Source organism: Myotis brandtii, unplaced genomic scaffold (assembly GCF_000412655.1).
Source record: "Myotis brandtii unplaced genomic scaffold, ASM41265v1 scaffold1814, whole genome shotgun sequence".
NCBI classification, from domain to species: domain Eukaryota; kingdom Metazoa; phylum Chordata; class Mammalia; order Chiroptera; family Vespertilionidae; genus Myotis; species Myotis brandtii.
Window position 1 is genome coordinate 989,123 of NW_005356728.1, and position 20,611 is coordinate 1,009,733.

Below are 20,611 nucleotides of genomic sequence, written 5' to 3' on the forward strand. Positions count from 1 at the left end.
CCCCGGGGCCACGCCTCCCCCGGCGGCGGCAAATTTGCCTGGGTTCGCACCTCCTACTCTGGCCGCACCTCGACCCTTGGTCCCGCCCACCCCGCCAACCTAACCAATGAGATGGCGCGTCTCGGCTCGTCCCTCTTACTGCCTCGAGCAACGATTGGTAGCGAGAGCGCGTTTCCAGAAATGGGCACTGTTTCCGGACAATGTTTATAGTGAAGACGTCGGTGGGCGGATGGATTGACAGGAGGCGGAGGCGGCGGGAGTTTGGTCTAACCACACATGCGCTCTCGGCTTCGGGCAGTTTTTTCTCGGGTTGCGTTCTTCGGAAGGTTACGGGAAGTAAGAGTGAATATGCGCATGCGTGGGCACTCCCAGCCCGAGACTTCGGTTACCTTGGAGACGGCGAGGCGCTCTCCCTACTTGGCCAAGTTCTGCTTCCTCTGCTCGAGGTCTCCACGGCTGAGGCCGGTCGGGGCGGGGTGCGCGCGCGTGATGGTGCTGGTTAGAAACATTTTTATTGAGCACTTATTCTTTTCAGGGCTGGAGAGTTCCCGAGCACTAGTAAGACAGGTTCTAGTTCCTGCCCGCGAAGAACTTGGGGAGCCAAAGGCCTACACTGGTCAGACCTGTGTGTTGAAACCCAAGTCTGATGAGAGCGGGTGGATGGCATGGTGCAACCCCATCCCGCAGCCAGAGAAGCAGCGTGGTGCGAGTGCTGCGTGAAGCTTCTCCTTGGTGGGTTTACAGAACCAGGTTACAGAACCAGGAAGAAGACTGTACCTGGACCTGTGCAAAAAAGGACCGAGGTGTCAACGGTGCTTCTTTCCGAAATCGAGGGTTAGGTGGGCAGGAGGCATTTAGGGGCGGTATGGACATTTTTTCTTTTCGAATATTTGCTTACCTGTATTTTCATTGATCTTGTATTTTATTTGTAATAAAGAAAAAAAATCCCAAACTTTAAAAGTTTGCAAAATGGAAAAGATATGTCTCTACCTGGGCACCCTACCTACCCCCATCATTGGTCCACAACAGGCAGGTGTGGTTACTGACTCTAATAGGTAGGCCCTGTCCAAAGCTGTTTTGGGAATAAGGATCATCTCATCGCTGGAAGTGTTGCTCAAGACCACTTTTCAGACATTCCTTGGTAGTTCAAAGCCTATTTCTGGTGATCTACACCCAACAGACATCTCCCTTGTTGGGGTGTAGGAAAGACCATTCATTTAGGCAGGGGTCGAAAACTCACAACCTAAAGGCCTTGCCAACACAGTCATGCCATAAATATACTTTGTTTGGCTAGCCCAGTGTGTGTGTGTGGGTGTGCGTGTGTGTGTGTGTGTGTGTGTGTGTGTGTGTGTGTTTAAATTTGAATTTGAATGCCTTAGGGTAGAGCCTGCAGTTTCTCACAGCCCCTGGCCTTAGGTCTTACAACCCAACCATTAAACCTTATGTCATCTGTCTAGATCCTGAAGCATTCCAGATTGTGGCCCTGATAGAGCCTTGCTTTGGAGCTGAACAGTCTCTGGTACATCAACTGACTGTGCCACTGACCAGCTTGCAAGATGGCAGGCAAGAAGAAAGCTGGTAGCCCCTAAAGCTCCTTCGAACCCCTGAGTTTTTTCATTGCAGTGACTCAGGGAGAGGCGGAGCTTGGCCAGATGGCGGGTTACAGGTTGGTATCAGCAAACCTGGATGCAGAGCTTGGCGCTCTCACCACCTGTTTGCCTCTGGGCATACCACTTCTCAGGAAAGACGTGGGCACAGGCCCAGATCTGCAGATGCTCCCTGGCTCGCCTTTGCATGATCCTTTTATCACCATTCCTTCTTTAGGATACCCAGGGCCCACATACTTCCCTGACATTTCTTTGGGTCCCTGCCTGCCCACATCCACTCTATCATGATTATCTGCCTTTAAATCTATCCATTAACACTAATGTGTATTAGTGGGAGATAGTGAGCATGTTGACTCAAATATGCGGCTCCCAAGAAGGGATTTCTCAGCAGGCTGCAGAGGAACAAACCACTAGAGGCTAGTGAGGAAGGTGATATGGGATAAGAAGGGTCTCAGAATTTCAGCTCTTTTTCTCAGGCCTTTCCAAACCCCACCATGTGTGGGGTGAGGTGAGAAACAGCACTACACCCACTCTGAGTGAGCACCTTGAAATGCTGGCACCTTCTGGAAGGAGAGCTTCAGGGCAAAATTACTTCCTCCCAGTCCAGCCAGTTAAGTCAGGACAACCTGAGAAGGCTTCTAGCCCTGAGTCACTTGTGCAGCCTCGGCTCTGCTTTAAATAAAAATAAACCAACGTTTACTGGGTGACTCACACCTGGAACCGTGAGCCAGGTTCTCAGCACCAAAGGATTTCCACATCCCCCCTCAACGGTTCACGTCTGGAGACAGAAGGGTAAGATTGTGTCCTTCCAAAAAGAAGAGCAGCTTCTGTTGTTTGAGAGCTTACAAAAAGTAAATCAGACACTTCTCAGTGCTTTGTGTGCTTAACGTCTGAATATTCACTCTAGTCCAGGGTTTCCTAACCTGGCACTCTTAACATTTTGGATTGGTTGGGGGTTTTGGGTGATGGGGTGTAGGGGGGGAGGAGGAACTGTGATATACATTGTAGGATGGTTAAGAGCATTCCTGGCTTCTGCTCACTAGATGCCAGTAACATCACCCCCCTGCCCCAAACTCAGTTGTGACAACAAAAAATGTCTCCAGACATTACCAAATGTCCCCAAGGGAGCAAAATTGCCCCCAGTTGAGAACTCTTACAATCTAACCCCATAGAGTAGGTACTATTATTATCCCCACTTCTGAGGCTCAGAGAGAACTCATTTGCCAAAGGTCATTTTACTGTAACAGAAGACCTGGGATTCAAACCACTGTGACCCCAGGGTCCCTGCTCTCCTGCATATAGGACTCTACAAAAGGACTCTGGACTTTAAGGAGTCCTTTGCCCATCAGTTCTATACAAGGGTAATGAAGGGTGAATGAATTTTGTGCATCAGTGAGAGAATGTTATCCTTGGATCATTTTCCCTTTTCTGCTTGCAAGAAAAGGAAATTATATTGTTTTTTACTGCCTTAGTCAGCACAGTTCATGGTGTCCAGCTATGTTTAGTGAGAAACTGGGTAATGAATCATCTGAGTGTCTGTGGACCTGAGGCCCCAAATTCCTGTGAGATCCTAGAATTACACTTGAGAAGAATTCAGATGTAAGATAGAGATGATGTCACTGCCCTCCCTGGCTTGGACCTGCCCCATTGCTACCACCCAGTCTAGAGTTATATGGAGCGGCAAGGAGGCAGGAGAGGAAATGGATGTAGGCAGTGGTGTGCTGGAGTTCTCTTCCTACTCTGCAGTCAGTGACAATTTCATGTTGGTAGTTTGAAATCAGAAACGATGGGAGTATTTACACCATGGAAATTGGCAAACAGTATAAATCAGGACTACCCACCCTCAACCTGTTAAACATTTACCAGAATACCACTGCATGCAGATTCTGGTCTCTGACTGACCCCCTCCAATTCTGCCCCCGCCCCTCATGGAGGAACATGGTAAACTATAGAACAGGGGTCCTCAAACTACGGCCCGCGGGCCACATGCAAATACAAATATTGTATTTGTTCCCGTTTTGTTTTTTTACTTCAAAATAAGATATGTGCAGTGTGCATAGGAATTTGTTCATAGTTTTTTTTAAAAACTATAGTCCTGCCCTCCAACGGTCTGAGGGACAGTGAACTGGCCCCCTGTTTAAAAAGTTTGAGGACCCCTGCTATAGAACTATCAGAGAAGAGGAGGAGCCATGTGATGTGGGTGAAGAGAAGAGGTGCCAATCTCTTCAAAGGATGGAGTTGCCAGGGTGGGGGTCTCCCTGAAGGCACTTGGGAAAATATACCTAAGACCAGATCCTGGACTTACCTTTCTGAGACCCCTCCCAACTTTGAAGCCTTCTTAGGGGGCCCTGGGTTAAGAATTGACTCAAATTCTTCTCACTTCCTCGTTGGTTATCCCTTCCAGTCTCCTCGCCACACCATCCTCAAGCCTTCTGGTGGATTTATTCCTCCTAAGAGACCACTTGGGTGATGTGTTCTGCCCCACTGTCCTCACAACTTCTCCCCTTTAGTTTCTTCCTCTTAATTTCCAAATGTGCTCAAGTCTCTGCAGCCTAAAAACAGACAAATAAAGAAAAAAATTCTTCCTCTGTCCTGGCTTTTCTTTACACTGTTGGCCCAACCTTTCTTCCCCTCTCAGTTCCCAAGTCTCTTGGTCCTCCCTTGCATCTGTTTCAATTGCCACTTGCATGTACCCCTTGCCATCTGGTTTCTGGCCACCACCCCTTCTCTCCATGGACACCCACTAATTGCCTCCTAGTTAGACAACCTCATCTCAGCTCTCATCTGCAGTCAGTCACAAACGTGATGCTCTGAGCACCTACTATGTCAGGCACTGGGGAGTGTGGAATTTCAGACCAGTTCCTGCCTTTAGGGAGCTTCCAGTGTTGTGGGTGGGTAGACCTTGAACAAGTGACTACTGATGAGGACTTAATAAGTCATTCCAGATGATGAGGGTGATGAGAGAATGGACAGTGTGTACTGTATCAGGCAGGGCCCAACCAGGGAAGCAGAACTCACTCTGAGTTTTTAGACATGGAATTGAATGCAAGGATTGGTCACACAGACGATGGAAGAGTTTAGAAGCCCAGCAGGAGGAGATGGCGAAGTAACCAGGAATCCACGACTACCCCTGGGGTGGAGGGACTTTAGGGGGACGCAGTGTAGTCAGTGGCTGGAGGCCGGAGTCACTGAAAGAACTTGGAACTACAGAGGAGACACAATCACTTTCATAGACACAACTCAAGACTGAGAGGGGTGAAGATTCTCCATTCCTTCAGCCCTCTGGCCTCCTCAGTGCAGGGGTCAGTTGCCTGTGGTACCGAACAAAGCAGAGAAAGGGAGGGCCAACCCAGGACTAGCACAGGTATGGGGTTGGGAAAGGATAATCGAGGAATGGGGGACTAACTTAGTGGAGGGGCTCAGAGAAGGCCTGAAAGGTGAAGGGGAGAGTTGGAGGGGAAAATATTCTCAGCAATCACTGGCATTTTAAAAAATTGAATTTATTAGGGGTTACATTGGTTAATAAAGTTACATAGGTTTCAAGTATACAATTCTATAACACATCATCTGTATATTGTATTGTGTGTGTGTGTTTTTTTTAAAGATTATTTTTTAGAGCAGATTTGGGTTCCCAGAAAAACTGAGCAGAAGGTACAGAGATTTCCCACCTACTCCCTTATCCGCTCACATGCATAGCCTCTCCCACTGTCCACACCCCCCACCAGAGTGATACCTTTGTTACAAGTGATGACTCTACATTAACACTTTATAATCACCCAAAGTCCATAGTTTACATTAGGGTTCACTCTTGGTGTTGTACATTCCACGGCTTTGGACAAATGTATGATGGCATGCAGCCATCATTATAGTATCACACAGAATATTTTCACAGCCCTAAAAACTGTTCTGCCTATTCTTTCTTCCTTCTCAACTCCTGGCAACCAGCGATCTTTTTACTGTCTCCATAGTGATAAATAAATAAATTGTGATCCATCCAGACAATGAAATATTATTCAGTTCTAAAAAGAAATGAGCTATTAAGCTATGAAAAGACATGGAGGAAATCTTAACTGCACATTACTAAGTGAAAGAAGGCAATCTGAAGAGGCTACATACCATGTGATTCCAACTATATGATACTAGAGGCCCCATGCACAAATTCGTGCACGGATGGGATCCCTTGTCCTGGCTGGTGATTGGGGGTGATCTGGGCCAATCAGGGCCTTCTCGCCTAGATCGGGACAGCTGGCCGGGGGAGGGACTGCGAAGGTTGGCTGTAGGAGCACACTGACCACCAGGGGACAGCTCCTGCATTGAGCACCTGCACCCTGGTGGTCAGTGCACGTCATAGCGACCCGTCGACTGGTTGTTCAGTCATTCAGTCGCTTAGGCTTTTATATATATATTCTGGAAAAGGCAAAACTATGGAGACAGTAAAAAGACCACTGACATTTTGGGCCAATCGTCTTCCTGAGACTTTGGAGATACTGTATTTTCTTTCTTTCTTTTTTTTTTTAAATTTTCTGTCTCTGCTTTTTCTCTCATTCTTAAAGAGTGACTGACTGGTTGTTCAGTCATTCGGTCGCTTAGGCTTTTATATATATATTCTGGAAAAGGCAAAACTATGGAGACAGTAAAAAGACCACTGACATTTTGGGCCAATCGTCTTCCTGAGACTTTGGAGATACTGTATTTTCTTTCTTTCTTTTTTTTTTTAAATTTTCTGTCTCTGCTTTTTCTCTCATTCTTAAAGAGTGATGCACTCCCCAAATTATAGTCCTAAGCTCCTCACTTCTCTATACATTCTCCTGGGAGTTCTCATTCACTCTTGATTTCATTTAATTGTTCAACATACATTAATTGAATATCTATTATGTGCCAGGTACTTGCAAAGAGAGATGAATGAGTCATGATGCCTGCCAGCGACAAAGAGATGCCTGCCCTCAAGGAAGGAGATGAACAAGGTTTCAATAGAATGTGGAAGATAGAAGGAAGCCCTGGGTGAGGTAAGAACACAGAAAAGGCTGCCTGGAGGAGGTGATGCTCAAGCTGATTGCTGCCAGGCACACTAGCAGTAAGCCAGGTGACTGAGGCAGGAAGGACATTCTGGCAGAAGAAATAACATGTGAAAAATGCATGGAGGCAAGGGACATACCAGGTATTGGTACCTTTAGGGAACTGGGTGTGGGATGCAAGGGACTAGATAAGAGAGATCCTCAGGCTGGCCCTACAGGCGTGATCTGGATTGTGGATTGTGGTGTGCGGACCATGCTCCAACCAACTGAGCCACCCAGTCTGGGCAACCTGCGCAGTTTTAAATGCTTCCCCAGACTCCCTTGCAGCTAGGGTGGCCATGTGACAAAATTCTGGCCAGTGAGATGTACATGGAAGTCCCTGGCTGGAGCTTCAGGAGAAACTTGCTAAAGGGGGCCAAGCCCAGCTGGCATGAGCCCTCTTGTCTTATCATCCTTCTTCGTGTGGAATGTGGACCCACTGCCATGAGGTGTAGCAGCCAGTGTTTGAGCATAAGAATTATAACCTTGCTCCGGCTGGTGTGGCTCAGTTGGTTGAGCTTCATCTTATACACCAAAAGGTTGTCGGTTTCATTCCCGGTTGGGCAGGTGCCTGGGTTGCGGGTTCAATCACCAGTAGGGAGCATGCAGGAGGCCGCTGATCCATGTTTCTCTCTCACATCCATGTTTCTCTCTCTAAAACTCAATAAAAATATATTTAAAAATATTTTTAAGAAGAATGATCATCTTATTCTCTGATGGCAGAGAGGAAAGCTAGAGGGCTTGGAGTCCCTGATGGCCTTGTGAAACAGGGATGCAACCAGGGACTGCCCACCACACAGGGACTGCCCACCTCCAGCTTCTGGCCACATTACGAACCCAGGCGGCTGGGTTTCTGTTACATGCAGTACTGACTGGTACGGTGAGATTTGTAAAATTTATCGACCTTGAGAATTCCCAACAGTGAAAAATGGCCCAGAATGACGTCACACTGTATCAAGCCTTAATATGTAATGAGCTTATTTATGCTTATGAGGGATTGTGTAACATGTGGAAACCTACAGAAAGACAGGTCTGTAGCCTAGGTCAGTGGAGAGTGCCACTCCTGTTTTCTGAGAAAGCGAACCTCGCCTGGGAAAAGCTGTGGAAAGAAATGAATGACTTAATGGGCTAGAGAAGATGCCGGAAATGTCATTAAGGGACTACGTGACTTCTGAGTTGATGGGCTGATCAGGACCAAGATGTTCTTACCCAATTAACATAAAAGATGCTCAGATTATGTGCAGGGAAAACCCAGGTGTTAAAATACAGAGATTAGAATAGCCGCCAGTCTGTGCTTTCACAAAAGCTGTGCCATCTTTACAGAACTTTCCTATAAACCAGCGGTTCTCAACCTGTGGGTCACGACCCCTTTGGCGGTCGACCGACCCTTTCACAGGGGTCGCCTAAGACCATCCTGCATATCAGATATTTACATGACGATTCATCACAGTAGCAACATTACAGTTATGAAGTAGCAACGAAAATAATTTTATGGTTGGGTCACAACATGAGGAACTGTATTTAAAGGGCCAGAAGGTTGAGAACCACTGCTCTAAACCATAGCTTCCCAAAGGGGCGCACGTGGTCCCCAGTGGTGCACTCGACAACGTGTGGTGGTCTACAGCAGGAAATAACACTGGATCTCATGCTGAGAAAGTTGTTCTCTTTTCAATTCTTTTTTTACATTATTTACTCCTTGCATAGTTGTGTACATTTGTACACATTTCAAAAGAGTATACTTTTCCCACCTCTGGCCCTAGTTTCTCCTCTTTTGAGGCAACTGTTCTTACTAGTTTCTTGTGTATTTTTCCAGATATGTTTTTATGTATTTCCAAACACATAGCTTCATATAGCCTCTTTTAAAAAATTAATGGAAGCAGCTATACACAAGTTCTTTGTACCTTGCTTATTTTCCTTTACATATTAGTGAGTTCCATGTAGTACGTATAGAGCTGCCTCATCCTACTCCATTATATGGCTGGTACGTAATTTATCTACTCCTTTGTATGGCTGGCACACAATTTACCTGGTCCCTTATTCATGGACTTACCTGATTCCAACCACTTCCTATTATAAAAATTGTTGCAGTAAATATCCTTGTACCTATTTTCATTTTGAATATGAATTCATCCTTGCACTCAACAAATATTTATTGAACACCTACTATTCACCAAGCCAGCTCTAGGCACTAGCAGAGTGGGGGTGGGAGGGTAGATCAGTAAATACAATAGGCCTCTCACCAAGGAGCTGCCATAGAATAATAAATCAGGCTTTCCTTCAATTCTTCAAGTCAAGAGGAAAGTCTCACTTTGGTGAGAAAGTCTCACTTTAGTGCCAAATGTCTTTAATAACCTCTCTAACTCTTGCTTATTTCTTTAAGAGGAGAGTATTGGTCTCAGGATTTGAGCCTTTTGTGGGCCACAGAGCCCAGCTAGAGTTTAATAATAATATTTTTTATCGGATTTATTTTTACACAGCAAATGATACTGATGTTTCATATAGCATCAAAATATGAAGGTTCTGTTCAAAGTATGAGGGTTCCTTTCAAATTAATTTAAGTGAAAAACAAACAAACTGAGTCTATTTAAAGAATGTTAGGTAAATAATAACATAGGTGGAATTGGGAGGTGGAAAATCCAGGAAGGTGATATTCAAATGACTGAGGTTAGGAAATCACTGATGTAAACAACGCCAGGAGAACCAGGGAGACCCTTTATCCTGCAGTTGATGTTTAGTTTAGTTTATTTAAAAAAAATTTTTAAGTGATTTTTAGAGAGAGAGAGGAAGGGAGAGGGAGAAACATTGATGTGAGAGGGAAACATCCATCAGCTGCCTCCTGCACGCCCTCTATCAGGGATCGAACCCACAACCTGGGCAGGCACCCTGACTGGAAATCGAATGGGCAATCTTTTGACGCCTGGAATGGCACCCAAACAACTGAGCCACACCCGCCAGGGCGATGTTTATTTTTTATCACCTCATCTTTGGTGTTGAAATGGTCTTGCCTCCCTATTTCTCCCTAGGCAGCTTATTTGTTTGTCATTTATTATTTGCTTGCTAATTCTGATGCTTCGATTTCACTGAGTTTTTGGTCATGGGAGTTTTGTTTTGTTAACTGTTATCAATTAGCATTCTCTCAGAAAATCTCTTTCTCTAGAATTCCCCAGATGCCCCAGAGTCTTTGTCACTGCTGGCTCTGGAGACGTTTGGAGCCGCCTCTGCCAGGGGCGTTCAGGCAGTACCCTTAGTCAGATTTTCATAATCTGACTGAGGCTTGCTCAATAGTCCTCTTACAATATAGTATGATGCAACAACCTAGCCCAAATAGGCCTTCGAGGAGACTTCAAAGCCATAATCTTCCGAACAATCCCCGCAACCACCAGTGGGCCTGTAATCACCCACAGCTTGTTAGCTAAAGACACAAACCATTAGCTTGGTGGTTGCAAGTATAAGTGCTCTTCTTACATGGGCTCTTTATGCCAAGTGGGTGGTAGTAAGTTGGCAATACTGCTGTCAGCTGTGGTCAGAGGGTTTGGGGGTGCCTCAAGGCCACAGGCAGAGAATCTTTGTGGTGGGAGATGAGGGGCCAGGATCCAATGGAGGCGGGTGGTTGGGGGCAGGAGCGAGCAGAGCTGTGGGCACCAAAGGAGCACCTGGGTTCTTGGAAAGTGAGAAACAACAAAAAGACCATCTGTGCTCTAACCGGTTTGGCTCAGTAGATAGAGCGTCGGCCTGCAGACTGAAAGGTCCCAGGTTCGATTCCGGTCAAGGGCATGTACCTTGGTTGTGGGCACATTCCCAGTATGGGGTGTGCAGGAGGCAGCTGATCGATGTTTCTCTCTCATCGATGTTTCTAACTATCCCTCTCCCTTCCTCTTTGTAAAAAAAGCAATAAAATATATATTTTTTTTAAAAAAAGCAAGAGAAAAACACTTACCTACAAGGGAGTGTGCATAAGACTATCAGCTGATATCTCCACAGAAACTTTACAAACCAGAAAAGATCAGCAACAAAACCTACTACTGGGGATGTGCCCGCAACCAAGGTACATGCCCTTGACCGGAATTGAACCTGGGACCCTTCAGTCCCCAGGCCGATGCTCTATCCACTGAGCCAAACCGATCAGGGCAATAAAATATATATTTTTTAAAAAGGCCATCCATTAGCAGTTAAATCTCCGAACTTTCAAATCTGGTGGAGTTTAACTGTGGTTCATTAATGATCATGTACCAGGTACCAATTTAAGCAGTTTTAAGTATGAATTCAGTGGTTCTCAAACTTTTCCCCACCCCTCACCAGAGGACATGCTTTCATTGATTTTTCTTTTTCTTTTTTTAAGAGAGAGAGGAAAGGAGAGGAAGAAACATCACCAGCAGAGGATCAAACCTGACACCTGGACATGTGCCCTGACCAGCAACCAAACCCACGACCTTTCAGTGTATAGGACGATGCTCCAACCAACTGAGCCACACTGGCCAGGGCTCTCAAACTTTTTGGCTCACTCTTAAAAAACTTTTTTAGGACTCCCAGAATCTGTGATTATATCTGATGGTGTGAAGTTTAATAAATGGTTCTCTCGGTGAGAAATCCTGACTTGTAGCACTTGTCAATTCCCATGGTGTAAATTCTTCCACTGTGGCCAATTTTGAGATTCCAATCTGACATAAGAAATGTGGGGGAAAAAGAAATGTGAAGTGTGAAGAGAAGTGCGCATTCAACTCTCCCAAGCAGGTGCAAGCTGACTCCAGCTGGAATATTTATTGATCTTTAAGGTATGAGAAGTTAAAACTGAGAAAAATTAAAAAATATGCATTCATTAAAAATACTAGTACAAACCCATTACATGTTACTATAAATAACACTTTTGTGAAAATAACTATATTTTCGCCTGGTCGGTGTGGCTCAGTGGTTGAGCACTGACTTACAAACCTGTAGGTCATAGTTCAATTCCCGGTCAGGGCACTTGCTCGGGTTGTGGGCTCCATCCCCAGTGTGGGGCTTGCAGGAGGCAGCCAATCAATGATTCTCTCTCATCATTGATGTTTCTATCTCTCTTTCCCTCTCCTTCCTCTCTGAAAAAGAAAAAGAAAAAAGAAGGCCAATTAAAAAAAAAAAAGAAAAATAATTATATTTTCCAAAATAAAAAATATTTCGTTTAAAAAGTGACTTTTAAATATATGTGTGTGTGTGTGTGTGTGTGTGTGTAGTTTAAAAAGTGACTTTTAAATATATATGTGTGTGTGTGTGTGTGTTTGCAACTCCCTTTAATGTCTAGTTTAATTAAAGACAGCTGGGTCCATACATCTGCATTCAATCTGTTATGATGTCACACATCATATGGTCTCTGGATAACATTGTAGAGCAATAAAGATAAATAATGTCTTACTATTACTATGAAAATAGTTTTGACCTCATGGGGACTTCTAGGGGCCCCTGGACCACACTTTGAGAATTGCTTTACTAATGCATTGAACTTTCCAAACAGTCCAAAGTCTAATTATCCTGATTTTACAGATGGGGAAACTGAGGCATGGAGAAGTGAAGTAACTTACGTAAGGACACTTAGCTGGAAAGTGACCGTCAGAATTCAAACAAAGTCAGTTTATACAAATGTGAACGAGTTGGTGACTGTCACTTACTAGATGTGCGATCTTGGGGAAAATCAGCCGAGTTTGAGATAACGCCATTTGATTAACCCACTGTCATCCCCTAGGAGGGATTAGAATTGATTTCCTCTCTGTTGGGTTCCTTATCTGTGTGTCCTTAGCGTTCTCTCTTTTTTCTGCTCACGTGGCTCTGTATCCCTTGCTTCTGTGGCATTGCTGAATCGTCCCCATTGGACTGTACACTCCAAGAGGGCAGACACCACATCTACCTTGATTCTAATTGGCTCTGGAATTGGGGTCTGGCACTGGTGCTGGAAAATCTTTGCTGAAGAAAGGAATGAATAAATTAATTCATGAAGGCAGGAGGCAGTTCATCCTACTCAGAATTCCCTGTGGCTCCGGGGAGGGAGAGAGAAAGGAGGATAGGGGAGGAGAAGGGGGTTCGGATGCACTTGTATACACTTGCCCAAGCCTATTGCATCATCACAATCACAGAATTAATCACAGATGAAGAAAAGCCTCCTAAGTTCTGCAGAGCATTCGGATCATCCCCTTTTGGCCTGGAGTCGCTTCTACTCAATGTGCCCATCACTTGGCCCTCAGCCATTTAGTTTAGCAATCCCTCCAGATAGTCTTTATCCTTCTAGAAAATTCTGCATCTCCCCATGTGCTGCTGGGGGGCAGAATGGGGGAGCTCGCTGCCTTTTTCCTTCATATCCTGGGCTTTGTATGTTATCAGCAACTTCCCTACCCTTTTCTAGAACAGTTTAACCTTTTTATCTCATCACCTCTAGAAAGGGTCAGGCATGAAAGAATGGAGTTGTTCTTGCTCCTGTGCCTCACACCACTTGGCACCTAATTAGTGGCTGCACTTCTGAAGGGAGGGCCCTGGGGAGACAGAGGCCTGGCAGGTGGGAACAGTGAGAGGGAGGCCATCTCCCTGGGCTGCAGCCGCTCAGCTTCCCCTTTCACTATCTGCACGGTCCTTTCCAGCTGTGACCTTCTAGGATTCTCAGAAGCCCCTGAGGAGAAGTGTGACTGTGGGGGAGGGAGGGAGACACAGCGCAGAGACAATCAGCCAGGATTCTGCCTGGAAGGTCACGAGGCTGAGCTCTGGCACCAGAAACCTTTAAGAAGAAACAAAAAGGAACTGAGAAAATAGCCAGGAGTCTGCTCGGCATGGAGTTCCTGGAATTCTGCTTTGTGTGTGAGCTTCCAGGGCACCTCTGATTAACAGGAGATGAGAATGGGAAGTGACAGGGTGGGTGGAGAGGCAGCGGGGCCTGACAGCTCTCCAGGCACTGCCAACGCCACAGGCTGGCTCCAGGTTTCCTCTGGTGGCTGACAAGGGTCTACCCAGAACCTCACCCATGAGGGTGGGTGCCTGCCCGCCTGCCTGCCTGCCTACTGGGTAAGAGACCCGGCAAACCAATAAGTCAAGTTCTCTTCCCACCCAGGATCCAGCTCTCTGCCAACCTGGTCTGGGGCAGGCAACCAAACGGAGGCTATCTCTAGAAGGCCATCTTTAAAACACGACCCTTACCCAGGGAGAAGGAACACCTGACCCCATGACCATCTGTATGACTTGGTAGTTGTCATATTGGAAGGCACTGTGAGCCTGGCCTGGGCCCCAGGACTGATGGATTTCAGTAGGAGGGAGGAAGAGGAGGGAGCAGGAGCAGCAGAGGAGTAGCGGTGGGGGGTGACGTTCTTAAGGAATGGGTACAGCTGGGATCAGAGCGATGCCCCAGGTTGCAAACAAACTCAAGGACCCCATTTCCTCCCTCCCACCCAACATCAGTGCAGGTGATATCTTGTTAAAATAAAAATCAAGAGTAGGTAGCCTTGGTGTATTCCTGTCTTCTCACACTATCACAAGAGGGGTTCACAGGTCTGTCTCCCATCTAATCTGTGAGCTCCTGGGGGACAGAAGGCTGGGTTGTTTCACCTTGGTATCCCCATGTGGAATGAAGCCGCAACATGAAGCCTACACTCAGGAGTGGGAAGTTAGGAGGAGGCAATGCAACCAGGAGGAGCTAAAAGCAAAGGCAGATTGGGGAGGGAGGGTGGTCCTGCTGCTTTAGGGGCTTAGAGCAGCTTCCTCCTCCTCCTTCTCCTCTCTCCTCCTACCCACTCTCCCCTCACACAGCTGCCCTGGTCTCTAAATGCTCACATAAGGTGGTTAATCCATTCATTCAACACATATTTATTGAGCACCTGCCCTGACAAGCCCTGGGTTCTGCATAATTGGGAAGGAGACCTACACCAGTGATGGCGAACCTATCAAAAATATAAGTCTTTGTTTTACTATGGTTGCAAATATCAAAAAATTTCTATATGTGACACGGCACCAGAGTTAAGTTAGGGTTTTTCAAAATGCTGACACGCCGAGCTCAAAAGGTTCGCCATCACTGACCTACACATTGCCCGCCTCAGGGAGCTCCCAGTCTAGTGTCGGTAAGGAAGTAATTACAATGAGCTGTGACAACGTCTGTGACCCGGAAGGTCTCATAGAGCTGGGGTGACTGTAATTTACTATCCTAATTGGAACACTTTGGAGAGTTAAAGTGACAGTTGCAGGGAGCAGATTCTGAGAATGAGATTCAGGGCAGAAAGTTCATGACGTGCGCTGTGGGCATCGACACCTGGGGAAAGGAAGGGACAGCAGCCAGACTGGGCAGAGGGAGAAGCTGAGATGTGATGCAGTCTCATGGGAAAGCGCCAGTCAATCCCACAGTGGGGGCAGGGAGCCGAGATGGCCCTGCAGCCTCCAGCTGGGTGAGGGGGCCTGTCTTTTATAGCATCTTCTTGACCAGTCATTGGATACTGGCTGCCTCTGGAAGGAGGTGTGATCTTTGGCTTTTTTTTTTGGTTTTGTTAATCCTCACCCCAGGATATTTTTTTCCATTTGTTTTTAGGGAGAGTGGGAAGGAGGGAGGGAGGGAGGGAAAGAAAGAGAGAGAGAGAGAGAGAGAGAGAGAGAGAGAGAGAGATTGATCTGAGAGCTATACATCAATTGGTTGCCTCCTGCACGTGCCCTGCAACCCAGGTACAAGCCCTTGACCAAGAATCCAACCCGAGACCCTTAGGTCCACAGGCAGATACTCTAACCACTGAGCACCGGCCAGGGTGAGTCTGTTTTCTTCAATCCCCAAAGAGGGCTGACAGCTTCTGGCAGCTTCTGGAAGCATTCCTGACAGCTGGGGATTTGGGTGGTGCCTCACAGCATCTGCCACTGGGGCACAGACAGACAATAGGTGTAAACCAGCTGTCTCAGGTGTCCAAGGCAGGAGCACCTGCTGGGCCTTTTGTGAGAGGCCTGTGTCAGTGCAGGGTGGCCTAAAGCTCCCGCAACAGGACCAAGCTCAGGGCTTGTTCAGTCTGCAACCTTTTCATCCATAGCTCCTCCCTTCCCTCACCCGTGTCCTTTGCTTTTTAGGATCATTTGTGGCTCTCACATGAATTACCTGATTCACTTCATGTTTATCCTATCATTTAATGTGCAGTAAGCCCTGGCCTGTGTGGCTCAGTTGGTTGGACATCGTCCTTTTCACTGAAAAGTTGCTAGTTCATTTCCCAGTCAGGGCACATGCCTGGGGTTTCGGGCTCGATCCCCGATAGCGGGCGTGCAGGAGGCAGCTGATCGATGTTTCTCTTACATTGATGTTTTTTTTTTTCCCTCTCTCCCTCTATTCATTTCCCAGTCAGGGCACATGCCTGGGGTTGTGGGCTCGATCCTCGATAGCGGGCGTGCAGGAGGCAGCTGATCAATGTTTCTCTTACATTGATTTTTTTTTTCCCTCTCTCCCTCTCCCTTCCTTCTAAGACAAAAAACCAAAAAACTCAATAAAAATATTTTTAAAAAATTGCAATGAGCTGGGTGTAACTATTATTCTCATCCTACATTCAAACCATCAGGGAGTCCTTCCACTGGTCCCTCTAAAACAGCCCCAAACCATTTACTTTCTCCATCTCCACCACCTTCCACCTGGTGCAAACCACCACCAACTCCCTCCTAACGGCTGAAATGGATTTGGTTGTGAACCAAGGTGGCCAATAGCACAAAGCTGCTGAAAAGACGGGGGACACTGTGAACAACAACAAAAGAACATGGAAGGAGCCCCAAGTAGAGCACACACACTCAAAAATCGTCAGGGAGGCCAGACACATGTTTGATCGGGAAAAAACCCAGCACATGACCTGAGTATTGAGGATATTCTCTCTTACGAATAAACTGAGAGGCAGGAGAGCACAGTGGTGAGCATATTAGTAAACCCCTGAGGCCCGAGTGCCTGGGTTTATGTTACCAAAGGCCAGCTTCTTGATTTCTCTCTGTCTCAGTTTCCTTGTCTGTAAAACAGGGTGATGACAACAGAACTATTTTACAGGGCTGTTAGGAGAAGTAATGAGTCACATGGGTAAGACATTTAGAACAGTGCTAGGGGCACACGGGAAGTGCTCTACCAGGGTTAGCTAGTGGTTTTACCCGATGAGCTGCTGTCTCGGTCCACATTCAGCAGAGCAGACATGGGCCGGGTGCCCCTCTGGGCCCCGTCTCCAGTCTGGTCCTGTCTCTAACGCTCTCTACCCGACTCCCACATGGAGTCATGTATCCATTCAACAAGTATTTTTTTGAGTGCCTACCCATGCACCAGGCACTGAACTCTTGTTTTATTCTTCTACATCCCACAAGTCCTTGAGCTGGTGGACAGGCTGCCCTGGGCTTGCTTTTGCTAGAGATGGGAGGGAGGCTCTGTCCCCTGCCATTTCTTGGTGATGCTCAAGGTCACCCAGATGAAAAGCCAGCGACTGTGGAGCTCAGCTACCACTGTCCTCCGTTTTGGCTGAGAGTGAGCATCATGAGTGACCCCATAGGTCCTTCCTCTTGGACTCCAAAGGGCTCAGTGGGAGAGGAGGCCCTTTGCAGCATAGAACCTGCTCTCAAGTGGCTGAATTCTCCACGTGGTCTGACCTTGGTGGTGACCTTATGTACTCCTGACCTGTGCCTCCTCTTCGTAGATGTCTCTCCCAATCTCAGCAGGGTCCTAGAAGGGATGAGGGAGGAGTAAACCAGAGAGAGCAGTGGGCAGAGCAAGTGGAAGAAAGGAGTGAGGCGGAGGGAGACAAGAGGGGTTGGAAGGGAAGAAGGGTGAGAGGATGCTGATGATGAATTAATGCATTTGATGCCTTAATTCACATAATAGCCCCATGAGGTCAGTACTATTATCATCCCCATTTCAAAGGAGAGGAGTCTAAGGCAAAGATGGCTTATGAAACTTGCCCAAAGCCTTATGGCTCACAAGTGGCAGAGCTGGAATTTGAACTCAAAGGTGCCCTGAAAGGAGAAGGGTGCAAAAATCCTAAAGGGGCATCCTGAGGGCAGGCACCTGGCATAGAGCCCCGGAGGCCATGAATACTGTCAAATAGATGGTGGTGCAGGGGGTAGGGGCTGGAGGCTATGGGCTGGCTCTTCACACAGATCCCTGGTGCCTGTTGACATTGGCCAGTGAAGCATCTGATCTTCCCCACCCAGTAATTCCTCTGCCACCTCGGCCAGCGGGAGACCTGGACTCACCAGTTCTGTGTCGGCTCTGCCTGCACCGCCTGGGTTGTAAGCTCCCTGTGTGGGCACAGCTTGACATCCGTCACTTCCTATCCCTGGGACAGAGGTGAGGCACTTAGCCTCACTTTCCTCCGTCGCAAAATAGGAGGAGTAGGTCCGTCCTATGGGGTCGTTGTGAAGATGAAATTGTACAGGGCAGAGCCCCGCACAGATGGGGAGGCGCTAAACGGACGCTGTTATTATCACGGCCCCGGTCACCAGCTCTACTGTGCTGATGGCTGAGGGGTCTTGACGGTTGACAAAGCCCTTTCTGCTCCCATCTGTCTCACTTGGATCCCCTTAGCACAGCGGTTCTCAACCTTCCTAATGCCGCGACCCTTTAATACAGTTCCTCATGTTATGGTGACCCCCAACCATAAAATTATTTTCGTTGCTACTTCATAACTGTAATGTTGCTACTGTTATGAATCGTCATGTAAATATCTGATATGCAGGATGTATTTTCATTGTCACAAATTGAACATAATTAAAGCATAGTGATTAATCACAAAAACAATATGTAATTATATATGTGTTTTCCGATGGTCTTAGGCGACCCCTGTGAAAGGGTCGTTGGACCCCCAAAGGGGTCGCGACCCACAGGTTGAGAACCGCTGCCTTAGCAGGTGGGCAGGCACTGTGGAACCTCCCTCTGTTTCACAGGTGAGCGAACTGAAGCCCAGGAGGTCAGAGAGGAGGAGGAGGAGGCCCTGCCATAGTCTGTTAGAGGGCTGTGGGGGTGTCAGGAAGAGAGGGCCCCCTCCGGATCCTGGAGCCCAGTGCGGCCTGCCAGCCCCTCCTCCCTCAGCCGCGGGGCCCATCAGCATGGCTGGGATCTGTTGGCCCGTATCTAGTCCTCGTGTCCCTTTCCAGTAGCAGCCTGACCTCTCCACTTGGAGAAAAACAGGAAGCTGGGCTTTGCCAGGAATCGGAACACACCCTTCCTCAGCCCTGGGCTGCGAGGACACTGCGATGGTGGGGGACTTTGGGGGGGGAGGGGGAACATGGGACAGGGTGTGGGGTAGGGGCTCTGCAGGCCAAGCCAGGGTGGCCTGGGCCTCACCGCCTTGCCTAAGAGCTTGGCTTCGTAGGCTGTGTCTGCTCTGGCCTGGCCTGCTGAGCCCCCCAGGGGCCTCCAGGACTCAGCAATAGGAACTCCTGGCCTCCTCTCCAGTGTGGGGACAGAATTCTGGGCCACCAGGACCGCATAAGACTTTTGCCTTTGTGGACTCCTTCCTCCATAAAAAATATTAAAAATTATTTTATACAATTGCATTGCTATAAGATGAATAGAATCCAAGTTGGAGTCATGATGATATATTCATTATTAGTTCATTCCATTTGTCTTCTGGTTTGAAAAGAACATAAAATGAAAACATTTTCATGGGCCCCTAAAAGTATGGTGGGCCCTGTGCCTAAAGGACGAGCCAGCCTGTGGGGGACGCTCCTAGCGCTTTCCTGTCCCGCAGAAGCTGTCCCACCCGAGTCCCACCCCGTGGCCGCCTGGCACCGGGATTAGCGCTCAGACAGAGGGGAGAGCCTGGCTCAGCTGAGAAATAAAACCCCCCTGGGCCTCAGCTTCCTCATTTGTGGAATGAAAACCTCTGTCTCCTGATGCTCTTGCGAGACGATCCTGTAAAAAGTGTCTGACCCACAGGCTGCCCTGAAGGCTCCAGATGGTTTTCACGGCCTATGTGAGCCTCAGAGCCTGGGGAGGCCACAGCAGCAGCTGTGAGGTACCAAGCGTGGGGTTTGGGGACACGCCCAGGGTTCCCACATCCTTAACTTGTTCCTCCTCTCTTGTCTGTCTCTCTTGGACCCTTTAGAGTCAGACCCAAGGCAACAATGAACTAATCAATCATGTGGGGGTCCATCCCACAAACCACTTTCACCCCATCATCTCGTCAGTCCTCACAACAACCCCCTGAGGACTCTGTTTGCTCTGAGAGGACACTGACCATCAGAGAGGTTAGGTACTTCGGCCAAGATCACACAGATCCCAGGGACAGAGCTGGCACAAGAGTTTAGATCTGACACCCCAAGATGTTTACGCTAACCAGCGTGTGTGTAGTGGGGTCCCTGAAGTGACTGTGGAAGGGCTCAGGACCTTGCTGGGGTGAGCTAACAGGGGGTTCGTAAGTGCAGCAGGTGTCTAGCTGTCCCCCACAGGGATCTCTGAGGAGCTGGGCTTTGTGCCCTGCTGGGTGCCCTGCACTCCCCCCCTCCCCCCCCACTTCACTAGCTGTGTCCTCCATAGGTTAGGCACCTCCTGGGTGCAGAACTCAAGGAAGAAAGTGGCTTAAGGGAACAGCCACTATTTTATGTCAGAGTTTAGAGTCATCTTTAATTTTGAGCTTTTTATTAGAAAACAATTTACTATCTTTAAATCTACGTAGTCTCACAAATAGAAATATACCGAAGAGCTGGCATTCGTGTTAGATTTCAGTGAAGAAGACTGAGGCCCCGGATGAAGAAGTCCCAGCCCACAGGTACTGTTCAAGCACAAAAAGTAACTCCTGTGTGGAGTCCGGAGAACACTTTTTAAAAACCTTGAAGGTCAGCGAGGAGGAGGAGGAGGAGGCCCTGCCATAGTCTGTTAGAGGGCTGTGGGGGTGTCAGGAAGAGAGGGCCCCCTCCGGATCCTGGAGCCCAGTGCGGCCTGCCAGCCCCTCCTCCCTCAGCCGCGGGGCCCATCAGCATGGCTGGGATCTGTTGGCCCGTATCTAGTCCTCGTGTCCCTTT

General features: G+C 47.8%; 1 protein-coding gene across 2 annotated transcripts in view; it reads right to left on the bottom strand.

Annotated features, from left to right (window-relative positions):
- The window catches only part of MAP3K14 (mitogen-activated protein kinase kinase kinase 14), a 90,936-nt gene that overhangs the window by 43,570 nt on the left and 26,755 nt on the right, over positions 1 to 20,611 (bottom strand). Inside the window, exon 3 of one of the 2 annotated variants that reach the window (XM_014537766.1) lies at positions 3,913 to 4,159. The gene's annotated coding sequence lies outside the window, so the exon portion shown is untranslated. Of the gene's footprint in view, positions 1 to 389; positions 867 to 3,912; positions 4,160 to 20,611 lie in introns of those variants that run through there. The other variant, XM_005863879.2, reaches the window with a different exon arrangement.